The sequence below is a fragment of the Gallinula chloropus genome (assembly GCF_964237585.1).
Source record: "Gallinula chloropus genome assembly, contig: HAP1_SCAFFOLD_112, whole genome shotgun sequence".
Classification (NCBI taxonomy): Eukaryota; Metazoa; Chordata; class Aves; order Gruiformes; family Rallidae; genus Gallinula; species Gallinula chloropus.
Window position 1 is genome coordinate 162,243 of NW_028168078.1, and position 15,957 is coordinate 178,199.

A 15,957-nucleotide genomic window follows, 5' to 3' on the forward strand; every position below is an offset into this window, starting at 1 on the left:
GCCTTTATATTACTGGTAGGCAGCTGAATAGCGGTGTGATTGCTACTCAGGGTTTACTGTTTGTTGAAGGCATTCGAGGCTCAACCCAGGTTTCAGGTTTTGCATTATGCAGCGCTGCCCTGTTTAGTCTCTGTAAGCAGAGTTGTTTAGTCTCTATAAGTTGTTTAGTCTCTGTAAGCAGAGACTGAACTACAGCAGAGACTAAACAACTCAAGTTTGAGCTATTTACACAACTGCAGAGATGGGGTCTCAAGGCAACCCAAGGCTGAGCCGCTTGAACACCCCCCACCCCCACCACCACTCCCCCACCCGAGTGTCCTGGTGCACTAGACATTACAGAAACCTGTTTGTGGACCTCTGAGCCAGACGTTACCACAGTACTGACACATGTGGCAGATGCAGCTGGTCCACAGGTCACAGCATTGCCCTAAATTTGTGAAATAACTTCAAGCAGTCTGTAACGCATACTCTTTATTGTGTACCTACCAGAACATTCCCAAGCCTAAGCTATCCTCTTTCTTACAGAGCCATTCTCCAAACTGAAGCCGTGCTTGAAGAAATCAAAACTCAATAACCAGGTTGGTTATGAAGCAGGTATTCTTTATTGCATTGCTGGGCACACAGGGGATCGCTCCTCCTAATGTGTGCACCGTTCAAGGCAAAACTTCCTAATTTTATACAAAGTAGTTTTACATATTCATTACATTTCTTTAGAAAAGGTTTGGTTATACAAATTATTTCCAGTAAGTCCTTTACATTAAGTCCTCCCAAACAGAACATGCACAGTGACATTCAGGTGGTCTTCTGGTGATCTTCAGGGATGAAGGCTGGATGTCTTCCTCTCACTTAACTTTTTACCTCTTCTTTCAGGGCATGCTCTTTGTGTTTTTCTTCATGGTCTTACAAGCATCATCTTGTTAAAACTAGTTTCAACCTCAAGCAGGATGCACGTAAACAATTACAACATATTACCCTTTCTCCGATTGGTTACTAAATTACAATGGAGTTATCAGAAACATGCTATTCTACCAAGTTATGTTAGCTCATTACTTCCTTATCTCTAAGGTTGTTCCGCTTCTGCAGTTCAACTATGCAGCTCTTTTTATTAAAATTACACTAAGGATATATAAAATCACTTAATTTTATGCCAATTTCTTTATCTCAAAGCAACTCAGATAGTTTTCCAGGAAAACATTCTGGATCATGAAGTTGTTCTGAATCAGAAGTTCAAAGAGCAACAGCTGTCTCCTGAACTGTTACAGGCATGATTTAGCTACCCAAGTATTGCATACTGCACCATGTAAGAGTTTCTGGAGCATCTTGGTCATTGATATGAGACAGGTGGACACAGTACCTCAACTACAGCTTTGTGTCCTCCTGAGGCAGCATCTGTCATGGCAAATGAATCCTGTCTTTGGTATCTGAAGAGTGATTGTCCTGGTTCTAGCCAGGCCAGTGTTAACCTCCCCGGTCTTACAATTTATATAAAAACTACTTTTGTTTGTTTTTTTCTCCAATATACAGACATGAAACAGTAACTGAAGGCATAATTGTGGTTACTGTATAAGTGAAATTATTAAGTATTTACTTAGTCCAACTTTCAGGGGACTGTGTCTTCAGACAGTTCCTTAAGTTGTGTCTCTCTTGCCTGGGAGTTCAACAGCTGTAATTTACAGGAATACCTTACCTGAACTGTTGCATTATTAATTTCAGGTAGTTTATTAGAGCTGGTGTTCCCATGGAGACAGGGTTTTGATATTCATTGCACATTATACTGCTACTATTCTATGAACTCTGTGAAAATAATCAGTATTAATTATATGCATTTTCTATTCAAATTGCTTGATAAATGTGATATGATGGTGACACTATTCAATTTACAAGCAAGTATTAGCTACCTTTTTCCAGACTATGTTGCAATGACTACTTTCAAGCATTTAATATGTTGATCCATGAAGATCTTCAGGAAAAGAGGGAAAAATATGACCTTTGGAAGAAGGGGGAGGTGTCTTGGGCCGACTATAGGAATTTCGTGAGATCATGTAGGGAGAAAGTCAGAAGGACTAAAGCTGAACTGGAACTCAGACTGGCCAGTTCTGTAAAAGATAATAAAAAATCCTTCTATAGGTACATTAACAGTAAGAGAGTCAAGGAGAATCTCCAGCCCTTATTGGATGCTGAGGGAACGTTAGTGACAAGGGATAAGGACAAGGCTGAGGTCCTTAATTCCTTCTTTATCTCAGTCTTTAATAATACAGTTGGATATTCCCTGAGTACTCATCCTCAGGAACTGGCTGGCAGAGAGGGGAGGAATAGCAAAATTCCCATGGTTAAGGAGGAAATGATTAGCGACCTACTTGGCCAGTTAGATACCCACAAGTCAATGGAGCCAGTTGGGATTCACCCGAGGGTGCTGAGAGAACTGACAGATGTGCTTGCCAAACCCCTTTCCATCATCTATCAGCAATCCTGGCAGACTGGGGAAGTTCCACTCGACTGGAGGCTGGCAGATGTTACCCCCATATATAAGAACAGCCGGAAGGAGGATCCGGGGAACTACAGGCCTGTCAGTCTGACCTCAGTCCCGGGGAAGATCATGGAGAGGGTCATCTTGGGAGCTATCATGCAGCACATGTGTGATGGCCAGGGGATCAGGCCCAGTCAACATGGGTTTACAAAAGGTAGATCCTGTCAAACTAACCTGATCACCTTCTATGACAAGGTGACCCGCTTAATGGACAAGGGGAAGGCTGTGGATGTGGTCTACCTGGACTTCAGTAAAGCCCTTGACACGGTTTCTCACAGCATTGTGATTGAGAAACTGGCTGCCACGGGCCTTGACAGGTGGACCCTCAATTGGATTAAAAGCTGGCTGGCTGGATGGGCCCAAAGGGTGGTGGTGAATAGAACAAAATCCAGCTGGGGGTTGGTCACAAGTGGCGTCGCCCAGGGCTCAGTCCTGGGTCCAGTCTTGTTCAACATCTTTATCAATGACCTTGATGAAGGGATTGAATGCTCCCTCAGTAAGTTTGCAGATGACACTAAACTAGGAGGAAGTGTTGATCTGCCTGAGGGTAGGGAGGCTCTTCACAACGAGCTGAACAGACTGGACAAACGGGATGAAGTTTAACAAGGCCAAGTGTAGAGTGCTGCACATGGGACATAACAACCCCATGCAGCGCTACAGGCTTGGGGGAGACTGGCTGGAGAGCTGTCAGGCAGAGAAGGACCTGGGGGTGTTGGTCGACTGCAGGCTGAATATGAGCCAGCAGTGTGCCCGGGCAGCCAAGAAGGCCAATGGCATCTTGGCTTGTATCAAAACCAGTGTGGCCAGTAGGTGTAGGGAGGTAATTGTGCCCCTGTACTCGGCACTGGTGAGGCCACACCTTGAGTACTGTGTGCAGTTCTGGGCTCCTCACCATAAGAAGGACATTGAGGTCCTCAAGCGAGTGCAGAGAAGGGCAACGAGGCTGGTGAAGGTGCTGGAGGGGAAATCCTATGAGGAATGGTTGAGGGAGCTGGGGATGTTTAGCCTGGAGAAGAGGAGGCTGAGGGGAGACCTTATCACCACCTACAACTACATGAAGGCAGGTTGTAGAGCGGTGGGCGATGGTCTCTTCAGCCAGGTGACAGGAGATAGAACAAGGGGAAATGGCATGAAGTTGTGCCAGGGCAGGTTTAGATTGGATATTCGAAAAAACATTTTTGCTGAAAGAGTTGTCAGGGCCTGGAACAGACTGCCCAGGGAGGTGGTTGAGTCACCTTTCCTGGATGTGTTCAGAAAAAGGGTTGATGAGGTACTTAGGGATATGGTTAAGCATAGGATGGGAATGGTTGGACTTGATGATCTTCAAAGGTCTCTTCTGACCTTGTGATTCTGTGATTCTTTTGCTTTCTAAATGGCATAGTTAGTGTAAGAAAAGTTAATGTAGGAATACAACAGAAGTTCAAAAAATAAGAATGACCTCTCTACTGGCTATGTCTAAAACTACTTGTACTACAATGTTAATTTTCAGAGTTAAAATTTGCAATTACTTGATAACATCCAGAGGAGCAACAAATGCTTTAAATTGTTTGGGCTTTATTGAGGCTGTGAACTCCATGAACTATGAACTTCATGAAGAATGTCAGATTCATCTCTGCCTAAATGGAATTCGGCCATCAGGTTTCAATGGATGGAAATGCATAGGACATTACGTCAGTGACAACTTGAAATACAGAAAGAAAGGCACCACTGTTTTCCTTTTATTTATTTTGGTTTGGTTTTGATATATAGAGAAAACTCTTAATATATTAGAAAGTCAAAGCTTCACAGGCCTTCACTTGATATTTCTAGTAAAATACAGGACGTAAACATAGTGTTGGATAAAATTAGGCATCCTCATTCTGTAAAGATATTTCTTTGCATTCTTATATATACTAAGTTCTACCTTATTCTGTAACCAAGTAACCATATGAAAGTGGCCAAGACAGAAATCTTAAAAAGGAAGGTTGTTTTTCTAATTTGTTTAGGTACCACCTAACATGTTGCAGGTGCTATCGTGAAGGAAATACGTCTCGAACTGTGGTACAATTGACACTTCTAGCCAAGGGCTCAGAGGACATTAATCTCACATCTCTTCTTAAATTTATACAAAAGAAAATGCTAAAAGAAAAAAGAAAACAAATAATGTAGTACATAGAATGTTAGTATTGCCATCAGCTGAGGAACACGTTGCCATCATCAGGCCTTGCAAAGGGATGTGCTATTTCCTCTGTTGTATCATTCTTTTCTAGCTACATTTCCTGGACTGAGCAATGAAAGACTAAATAACACTGAAATTCATCGGTACTTTCATTCCATAAACATTAGTAACCAGTAAAGTCAGCTTAGAAATATAATTTATTCAGCAGTGACATTACTAAGGAGACTACAAACATTACTGTGAGTGAGAGGTTTTATGAAATGTTTTTCCATTGAACGCCAATCTCATTATGACTTCTGAAATTCAGTCAAAAATTACATTCTTCAGCACAAAGATGAAAATTTCCATCAGGATGCATCTTAAGCTGAGCAAAAGAAAATGTGGCTGGATTTCCCTTATGCTATAAAAATACACTCAATATTTTATTTACTTTTAAAAGGGAATTGGGAGAAAATCTCTTTCCCAGCATGAGTATTGCATTGGATAGGTTTCATAGAAATTAACTGGTAGCGTACCTAAAAAAAAAAATCATTATCAGTGTGTTTAGTATTAGCAATGAGAACTGCCTGCTTTAAATAGGCTGATATGCAGCTAAACAAGTTTATATTTTGATATCTGAAACAGGATTTACTCCCCCATAAGAAATACTTGCAAAAAACAATGAAAGCAAGAAACCCTAAAACTTCTGCAGAAATTACAACTGAAATATATCTGGAGGAAAAATGGATACCCTATTTTCACAGCACAGACCCAAACACCTACAATTTTCTTAGTTTTCATGGACGGGTAGTTTTTGCTCATTCAAAATCTTAAAAGGTTTTTTTAACATATGCATGTGTGTGTATATATATCACAGAATCAAAGAATCACAAGGTCGGAAGAGACCTTTGAAGATCATCAAGTCCAACCATTCCCATCCCTAAGTACCTCATCTCCCCTCTTTTGAAGCACATCCAGGGAAGGTGACTCCACCACCTCCCTGGGCAGTCTGTTCCAGGCCCTGACAACTCTTTCAGCAAAAAATTTTTTTCTAATATCTAATCTAAACCTGCCCTGGCACAGCTTCATGCCATTTCCCCTTGTTCTATCTCCTGTCACCTGGCTGAAGAGACCATTGCCCAACTCTCTACAACCTGCCTTCATGTAGTTGTAGGTGGTGATAAGGTCTCCCCTCAGCCTCCTCTTCTCCAGGCTAAACATCCCCAGCTCCCTCAACCATTCCTCATAGGATTTTCCCTCCAGCCCCTTCACCAGCCTGGTTGCTCTTCTCTGCACTTACTTAACAACCTCAATGTCCTTCTTATGGTGAGGAGCCCAGACATACTTGTATGTGTGTGTGTCTGTGTGTGTGTGTGTGTGTGTGTGTGTGTGTGTGTGTATATATATATGTCTTTGCAACCACAAAAGTAGACATAAAGAAGAAAGACCATTAGACATCAGATCAGTGACGTTTTACCCACAGTGTCTCTGTTTCCTGTATATAGTATTTAATAGTATTTTTGGTATCACCTTCTACTGGGTAGAATAACACAAAGTTTGCCTGCTGCTTTTGTCTAAAAGGAGATTACTAAAAATATTTTTTTTTAAATTAATATCTATTCCAGACATTATATTGAATAATTACAACTTAAATTAGTCTTGATTATCCTCAGCTTATAAATTAAAAATTGGCCTTGTCAAAAGAGCATTTGTAAAATTTAAGGTAACATTTCAAATTGCTTTGTTGAACTCTAAATCACCTAGTGAGACTTACTGAGATGTTTGCAGTCTAAATCTATGTGTGCCTAAGAGTCTGTGTGCATGTGTGTACAGACAGTGTTTATATCACTGATAAAATATTATATATGTACTTATTTAACTGCTAAAATACAGATGTAGACATCTGGCTTCTAACAAAAATTCTTTTATAGGTACAGAGCCTAAGGAGTAGAATATTACTCATTCGGCATCCACAATTGCTGGATATATTTACAGCTTGTGTATAGGATTAACTACTGCAGCATTTATGGTTAATGGCAGCGATTAAATTTAAGTCTTCTAAATGCAGAAAATCAAAGAACCAGTATAAACTATAAACAAACTCTTTCATCCTGGATGCCTCCACATATGGAGACTTTGCTTCTACTTCAGAATTTTCAGTACACTCATGTAAGAATTACACATTAATCAGAAGCCAACACAACTCAAATCTAAAATTTGATCATCAGGAATTTCAAATGTGTTTCAGCTCCAAATCATAAACAAATAGATTTAGTTCTGAAGTACATGTGTGTATGTCGGAGAAAGACAGGTATTGACCTATAACAGTCAGTTGATACCTAGGGAAGCATTTGACTGCACAGTTAACCACTCTCCAGAAGTAGTTCCTTCTTTTTCTCACCAGCTCCCTTTCTCAGTACTTAATATGGGTGAACTTTATGAATATTTGGTAGCTAAACTTCAGTTGAGTTTAATCATGAGCACACAGAAAATAAGCACGGTGAAGTAACATCTACATTGTCTGTGTCTTAACTTTAAGTGTTTTCTTCATTTGCCATAAGGTTAACTTTTATGTGATATTTTCAGAGCATTTGAATTTTTGTTTTGTTTTTCTTCAACTGAAAGTCTTTAAGCCAAAATGAAACCTCAACTTTATTTAAAATATATTGTTTCAGAGGACAAGTTTCTTGTATATCAGAAAATAGACAAATTATATATTTTCTTTCAAGCAACTTTTTTAGGAGACATTGCTGTTACTGAGATCTTTTATAAAAACTGAAAATACTGTGGTCCAATGAAAATCTATTCATCATTTCATCTGTAATTTTCTTTTTTTTTTGTGAATTCTGCTAAAAGGAATGCAATAGATGATGTAATTTTTTTCTTGTTTCAGTGATTTCCTCCATGTGCCACATTCACTAACTCCTTCTATGCTTCCTTATGTGGAAAATGCTGGGAAATGTTGCTTTTGCAAATTGAAAAGGGTTATTGCATTGATGACTTGAAAGGTGAAGGACTCAGGCTGCCTCATCATCAATCCTTTGTAGAGGAATTTAGGAAGATACGGAAGTTTTGCTGTTAATTGTGTTAAAAGAATTATGGCGCAACCTATCTCTCAATTAGAATACACAGCCCTGTTAATGGATGCAGATGAAATTTGTATCCATACATCGGACAATTCTATAAGTGGTTGAATTGTGACTCAGGTAATGAGGTGGAATGTAAGTTATCTGGCTCCACAAACAGGTTTCTGCCATGTTCAGGTTATCAGGTGATTTATTGGGGGGGGGGGGGGGGGTGGTGTGTGGTTTGACTCAATTTTGTATTACTTTGGGGCCTTGTTCCAGAGGAGATAGCTCATGGGAAAGGTGCTGCTGCATAATTAAAACTGAAGCCTGGATGGGGACTCTGGATTCCTTCAACAAACTTTAGGTCCTAATTAAGCCCCACTATTCAGACAACAAACGTGTGTCCCGGACAAAAGGAATATTTATAACTTGGTACCCTGACAGACATGAAAGCGCCTAAGTTGAGCTCATAAATTTTGAAAAACTTAATCCATAGGGAAACAGGGGAGGGAAACTTTTACTTCACGTGTTCTTGTGATACCTATGGTGTTAATTAATGTTCATCAAATGTTAACAGTTATTATTGATTATTGGAAATGTCAATTGTTTGAATGTTTTGATTGTAGCTATTGGACTATTGTGCACACACTTTTCTTTTCCTTCCTCCTTACTTTACCCCTGTCCTCTACCCATCATGGAGCACCATCTATAAGATGGCAATATTGAGCCACGGGGTGGTATGAAAAACTGTGTCCCTCAACAAATGCCTGTAGCAGTGGACTTATGACTCAACATTGCTGAAATATTGCACCTCTTGCTATTACTGCTATTTGTGATAAAGGGGGCTTGCTAATAAGATGCTTGTAAAGGGTTGAGGAGGACTCGCTAACAGGATGGTTTGAAGTGCCATAGTGGTTATGTCAGAGGTGACCACAAATAAACAATGTCTCAGTTGAACAACTCTAGTGTTTCTAGTGTAGTTAGTCCGGAGTGATTAGTGTTCTTGGAATAATTTAATGTGGACCAAGGACTGATAAGAAGGAAACATCCCAATTATAGTTGCCCACCTGGAACAACCACAACTACACATGTGCCAGGGGAAGGAGGTGAAAAGTTCAACCTGATGAAGACTTTGAGCCTTCATCACTGAGACCCCCAATGACCACTACCATGAGGCAGTGTGCAGATGCAATTGGGAGGAGTTTATGGAAATCACCTCTTGGAACTCATTTTAACACGAAGCGGGACAGGTTATGAATATGTATAGGTGTATGAGGTAACCTAATGATTTCGGACGGGGATATAGTATAAAAATGCTACAAACTCTGACCAAAGGGGTGTCTACTTTGTTAGGTCCCCTGCTCTTGCAAGAACGTATAATAAATTACTGCTTCACTAACGTGTCTACCACAAGTCCTTTCTTAGGACCACTGGCATTTCTAACACTTACCACTATTTTTTTTACATGAAAAATGCATAGGGCATGTTCTAATAAGGTCTTAAGTTTCGTGGAGAAGAGCACTGGAATAGGCTGCCCAGGGAGGTGGTAGAGTCTCCTTCACTGGAGATATTCAAGTCTCGTCTGGATGCCTATCTGAGTGATATGAGCTAGGGAGCTGCTTTGGCAGGGGGGTTGGACCCAATGATCTCTTGAGGTCCCTTCCAACCCCTACGATTCTGTGATTCTGTGATTTGAATGAACAACCTGTGAGTTACCTTGACTTCATTTGTTCCAGGATAAATCTATTGACTTGTGATTGTCAATCACAATTCTTCCACAACAAAATGTTTTCTAAAATTCTAAATATTTCCAATTAAAAAAACCCCAAACAGCCCTCAGTGTCTGTTTCAGACTCTGCTGGCTATTATTGTGCCTAAGTTTCTATATCTTAATACACTCTTCTATATTAGTTCCTATATTTTATTCTGGATTATTTTTTCCTCAAGAGAAAGCAAGCTGACTATTTTATCCTCCTGACTGACTATCTTATGGTTATGCTATAGTCCATTTAAAGCATGGATTTTAAGCCACACTAATGTGCAATTGCATAAATGCAAACACATGGAAATACTACCTCAAGAGCAATTTCAACTATTAATGCAAGGGAAGATTAAACACAGGGTATTTGGGTATGCAGTACTACAAGCCCAATTGAACAGACAATTGCCAATGAACCTTTAAAAGTAGTTCTAGCACACATATAAAATAATTGCATATACAATTTGGCTTTGTCTTGCATTGTGCTTCATGGATTTATTTTTAAATAATAATTTACTTCTTACAGTATTGCTTCTTTCTGAGAAAATCATAATTCTTTTGGGTTTTATTTGTTTCCATGTAATTGGATTTATGATTTCTTTCTTTTCAGTTCTAACATGACAGCATTTTTTTTCCCCAGATAAGAAAAAAAATACTACTAGGGAAGAATTTACTAAATAACTTTTATGTGTGTTTGTATTCATCAGTAACATTCTTGCAGTCTTCCAAAAAGAGTATATTTAGATAAAATTTCATAACTGGTCCATAAATAAATATATTTTTTAAACTTCTGTATTTTTTCTAAATATGTATTTTGTTTCTATCAGAACACATATGCAAAGGCATAGGAGTAAGAGAAACTAGAAGACTTTTGATACAAAATAATTTTGAAAACATACAGGTATCATCACTAGACAGTGTGGGCTCTTGACAACAAGTACTTTTGGTCCTAAAGCACTGAGCAAGCTGGGGAAAGCAGTTTCAACAAGTGTCTTTTTGTGCTTGACAAGAGAAAGGCACTAATCTGTACCCAACTTTCTATTTTGCCCAATCCACTGCCTAATGGAGGTGTATGAGCGGTTACAGAGCTGGTAGACTAAATTTAGCTCTTCAGAGTTGGCCTTAATTTGAAATTTTCCATGGCCTGAGCTTGCCTTTAACAAATACCAGTGAGTGACTCAAATTACACTACTTTGATCTTTTAATTTAGCGGATACACCTTGGATAGATGCATATGTAGCTCACTCAATATGCATTAAACAATGCAGGGAAAAATAATGACTGAGCATTCTTCACCCCTCTCTCTTTCATCCATGGCTCTCACAGCATGTCTGCCAATGTCGGATGATAGAAGTGAGGCTTCAGATCTATTCAACCTTCCAGTTAGATCAGGACTGTGTCTATTCCAGGTTGTGCAATCTGAAAAAAAACAATGCATCCTGAGGTCTTGTTTAAACACGAACAAATTAATCACCTACCTCTTTAAGTAGGAAATGTTCCATTCAAAATTGCCACTGACAAATGGGTTTCGGGAAGCTTGATGGTAGTTTGTGTTGTTTTTTATTTCTTGCTATTTGTGGTAAAGGAAGACAGGGTGAGTTAATTTGGGAAAGAATGGATGGGAGAGATGAGATGCAGCTAATTTAGAAGCTCTGTAAAACTGTTTCTTTTCCTTGTACCACTTATGACAGGAAAGCAAATGCATACTTATAATAACTCTGTTGGCATCAGAGGAATTATACTGTGGAATAATTTGACCTTCAAAAACCAGATTTCCATCTCCTTACACCTTTCTGAAGTCACAGAAATACACTCTGAATAAACACAATAATTCTGGTATTTTTTTGGCTTGTATCTAATTCCCATGTAGAATTAAGTTATTAATTGGTGAAGTTATTAAAATGTGTGATGACCGTACTACCTCAAATCAATCCCCTCATTACTACATCACAATGAATAGTGTTTAAAATATTGTACCTCTTTGATATTGATTAAATATTGGCAAGGCATTATATGAGATTAAATAAATGCACTTTAAAGGCATTTGTCACATTGTCATGTGGTTAGTTCCACTTTTATTAAAATACAAGTTTCAAATATGCATAAAGATGTTTCAATTTGCCTTTATTATTATTTATTTATTGTTATTTATTACAATTTACTTGGTTGAAATGTAACATTTTATTTGGATTATTGTTTACTTTACATTAAGGTCAAAAAGTTCTTGGAGGCCATGTAGGATATTGCTATCTTTTTTCAGGCACCAATAGATACCTGTTATTCCTCAGCTGAATCCCAGCCTGACACTAGTGCTGATATTCCCAGAGGAACCCAGCTAGCTTTTCAGTTGAAGAGTCAGTAGGATGTCAATTCAACTACCTACACACCAGTGTCTAGTGTTATTCGAGACTCCTCTATAAACCTCCTGTGACCTCCAGGAGTTGCATCAGTAAGGTAAAAATCTCTCCAGGGCCCTGCATTCTCTCTGCCACTTCCATGCCAATGTGTGGGATTAGCTCTAGAGCACCTTGAATGTCACTGAAGAAAAGATTGTTTACAAGGCTAAAGATCTAGTTCAAGGTTTGAAATCCCAGTGGTTTCTGAGCAGCCTCAACTATTCGGTGACAACCACTTACCATTTAACTAAAAAATTCTCTGGTCAAGTAGGGAACCTCTATTTGATGTTTATTGAGACAACAAACTACATATTGTGCTCTAAACTTGATATAGTGGCAGATATTTGGCATTTCTCTTCTTCTGTCGTCCGTCTAGGTTCTTCTCTGTTTAATCTCTTGGGGTGATTCCATTTAGTGTCATCAGAGACTGCCTAACATGCATTGACAAGTTGGATACAATTTATTTGCCTCTCTGTAGGTATTTAGAGCAATATAAGATACTCTGATGTATCGTGGTATTTCACCTGACTGCCAGCTTCCACTCTGGTAGTTTTTAGTCTTTCATATGTCTGGGATGGTATCAAAACAGTTCCTTTTGTATAATAAAACAAATTCCAGAAAAAATGGGGATTTCATATCTACCTGAGTTCTGGATTTTTTTTTTCCCCCTGCTGCCTAAGACTGCAGCATAGCCAGGGTTTTTTTTTTCAGTTGTCTATGGAAACAGGACAAGGGCCAATGGCTTCAAGTTGAAGCATAGGAAGTTCCGTGCCAATATGTGGAAGAACTTTTTCACAGTGAGAGTGACAGAGCCCTGGAATAGGCTGCCCGGGGGGTTGTGGAGTCTCCATCTCTGGAGATACTCAAGACCCATCTGGACGCCTACGTGTGCAATATGCCCTAGGGAGCTGCTTTGGCAGGGGGGTTGAACCCGACGATCTCTGGAGGATCCTTACAACCCCTACCATTCTGGTACTAGATAGTACATATCAGGGACTAGATAGTGATAATAAAGTCTACCATTGTGATCCACTCACTTTTTACACTAATTGTTCACAGTAGGTAAATATCTGGGCTGCAAATTATGAAAACAGCATAAGACATTAATATTTTGTTTAGTAGCTTTTGATTCTTGGGGGTTGCTAACAGAAGACTTACCTATGTAAAATATTTTACAATATTTAAAAAAAAATCTACCTGTAAGAAAATTTTAGTTATTCACTTTTCTGAACCCTCCAAAATAGTAAATTGAGGAATTAAAATAAGCATGGAAGGAATAGATGTCCAAAATTCTGACTAAAGGTCATGTCTTATTCAGCCACTCTGAAATAACAAGAATAAATGCATTATGCAATTTGTAGATAATATGTCTTTACATTTCTTGCATTACATGAAAGTTATATTACAAAGTATTCATATTTTGGCAAAACGCATCCAAATGATGGATAGAAACGATTTCTCACCAATTAGTGATTCTGCTTTGCAGCCACTGTTCCAGTGATCTGCCTTCCAAAGTTATTTTGGAGGAATATAAAGATTAAAAACCCCAAACTCAAACTATTAAAATGTAAGCTATTTATTTATTCCTGTCCTTTGTAAAATTAAGATAATGCAGCTATATAAATATCTATCACTTGAACAGAAGAAATTGTTGTGCAAGGCTATTTATAAGCAATGAATCCAGTGCATTCACAGAGCTACATAATATTATAGATTCATGCTACTACACGGCTATTTTGATTTTGCAAATTATTATTTAATTTTTCCTCAAAAGTGTCAAAACCCACATCTTTTATACCTCGAAAGCATATTTAGAATGTGAGGCATTCCACTGCATTTAAGCACTTCACAATTCCGTACCACGGTACGAGAAAATCTCTGCTTAATTATCCCATTTAACTTGTGTAGTAATTGCATTTTACAGTATGTGTAGCACACTCATTGTTAACATGAAAAAAAAATAGTCACCAAACTCTAAATAAGTTCTGTTAAACGTTTAAGCTTACATTGGGTATTCAGATGATTGGTAAGTTATCCAGATGTTTATATTTCAGTCATAATTGCGGCCACATGGGCTGTGTTTGGTTTTTAGGGAACTAGCAGCCCAGAATCCATATCCAGTACAAACTACAAATGAAGTCAAGCTATATCCTGATGTTTTAGGAGGTTTTATGGGGTTTCTTCTATATCTAATTCCTTTAAGATCATTGCCCAGAGGCAAATGGACCCTTATCATGCTTTTTGTGCTATACCATAATTTTAAAAGCATTAAATAGGGGTGGGAAAAAAAGTGCATTTATTTTTACTGCATGCATCATTGCTTAATACATTTTCATTCTTAGGGACCTATAAAATGCTAGGCTGCTGTAAACAAATATAATAACTGTTTGAAGAGGAAAGCAGATTCATGTTATTTTATGCTGTTTCATTTACAAGTGCACAGATTCTGTGTATATGTATACATCACACATTTTAATACATTCAAGGAGACAATTGACTCAGTGAGGCAGCATCATGAGACAACTTTTAGCTGCTAAAAGGAATAATAGCTGACAAGGACTGCTACTGAAAGATCCAATAGGTCAAACAATTTTAAAAAAGTAATATAAATATATTTTTTGAAAAATAATATATATATAAAAAGAAAAAATCAGACACCAAAGAACATGTTGTAAATAATAATAGTTGATAAAAGACAGCTTCTGGCCTTTTGGGAAGAATGGAAGGGGAATGGAGGAAGATAAAGGCATTCACTGCTTATGCTTCTGATAACAGCAGAGAGTAAAGTGAGACTGTCAGTACACTGTTTGCAGTAAATAAATATAACCATGTTGGCAGCAGTCAGGCTAAGTTTGATATGTTAAGTCATTTTAGAGGAGACTGCCACTGAGATTTCCAACCTGCTCTTATGCTTTAAATGGCTGATATAACATTTGTTAACATATTCAAACTTTGGCAGGCTTTTCCAAACCAAAGAAAGCTTGTGAAACTTTAGAATATTACCTGTCACTGCTTGAATGCATTTCACTGCTTGAATGCATTCCACAGATTTTTAAACTTCTTTATGTTAATTCCATGTCTGCAACTCAAGATTATTTCACAAGGCAAAGCAGGGGAACAATTACACGTAGTCATATAACACCACTGAAATGACTGAAATGTGCTTAACACACCTGTGGGACTGGCAGATATGACACAAGACCTGCAGGACAACTGGGCCATCTGTGGGTGGCAAGTATCTGCCACATGTGTTAACATGCCGTATCTCAAGTATCACCATGTTCAGCCACTGTAATTACACAACTGCACTCTTAGTAAGAATCAGGTAGGTAGCAGATGTTACTCTAAGATAGACCCTGAAATCTCCCTAAAGATTACGTTTTTCTATCCACACAAATAGTGACTATGCTGGGTTGGCTCTGTGTTTGTACCTTATGTGCACAAGCAGAGCCAGAAGTTAAGCATGCTGAAGTGTAGCACTAAGAGCTGGTTATGCCCAGACAAGGTGTTTTCTGTCTACAAGGACCTCATAGGAAGATGTTTCTTTAAAAAACTCTTTGGACTTTGGCTCTAAAGCCTGTAAGGCACCCTTTCAGACAGGGACAAGGTACTGATGAAGGTGTGACTTATTCCATTGCACTGTTATTTAGGGGTGATATCACTGAAGGTTGTAAGGTTACACAAATCCAAACCATTGGCAGAAGAAAAAAAGAAATAGGTCAAATGAATTGTGTAAAAGTAGTAGTTTTATTGTAATTACCTTTCTTCCATTTTCTGAGTTAAATATTTCTTAAAAAATTGCACATGGATGATTTCAGCAAGACTGCATTCATTCCCATGTACTCCTTCACTGAAGGAGTAAATGAATTTATTACTATTTTTTTCCATGTTCAGAACTATATTGATCAGGTTATGTAAAAGGAAAAATATGACCCCAAAATAACTAATTGGTTATATATTGTGTCACTCTGATAACTAATATTTTCAAGAAAAAAGTACTCACATATCAACAGAATGTATAACATTTTCAACTGGCAGTAGACCTATTTTGGGATCCAAGCACTTTCTGT

At 38.3% G+C, this 15,957-nt stretch overlaps 1 pseudogene across 1 annotated transcript in view; it reads left to right on the forward strand.

Annotated features, from left to right (window-relative positions):
* Positions 1-15,957, forward strand: part of LOC311204826 — a 28,275-nt pseudogene that overhangs the window by 534 nt on the left and 11,784 nt on the right. The gene's annotated exons all lie outside the window — the stretch shown is intronic.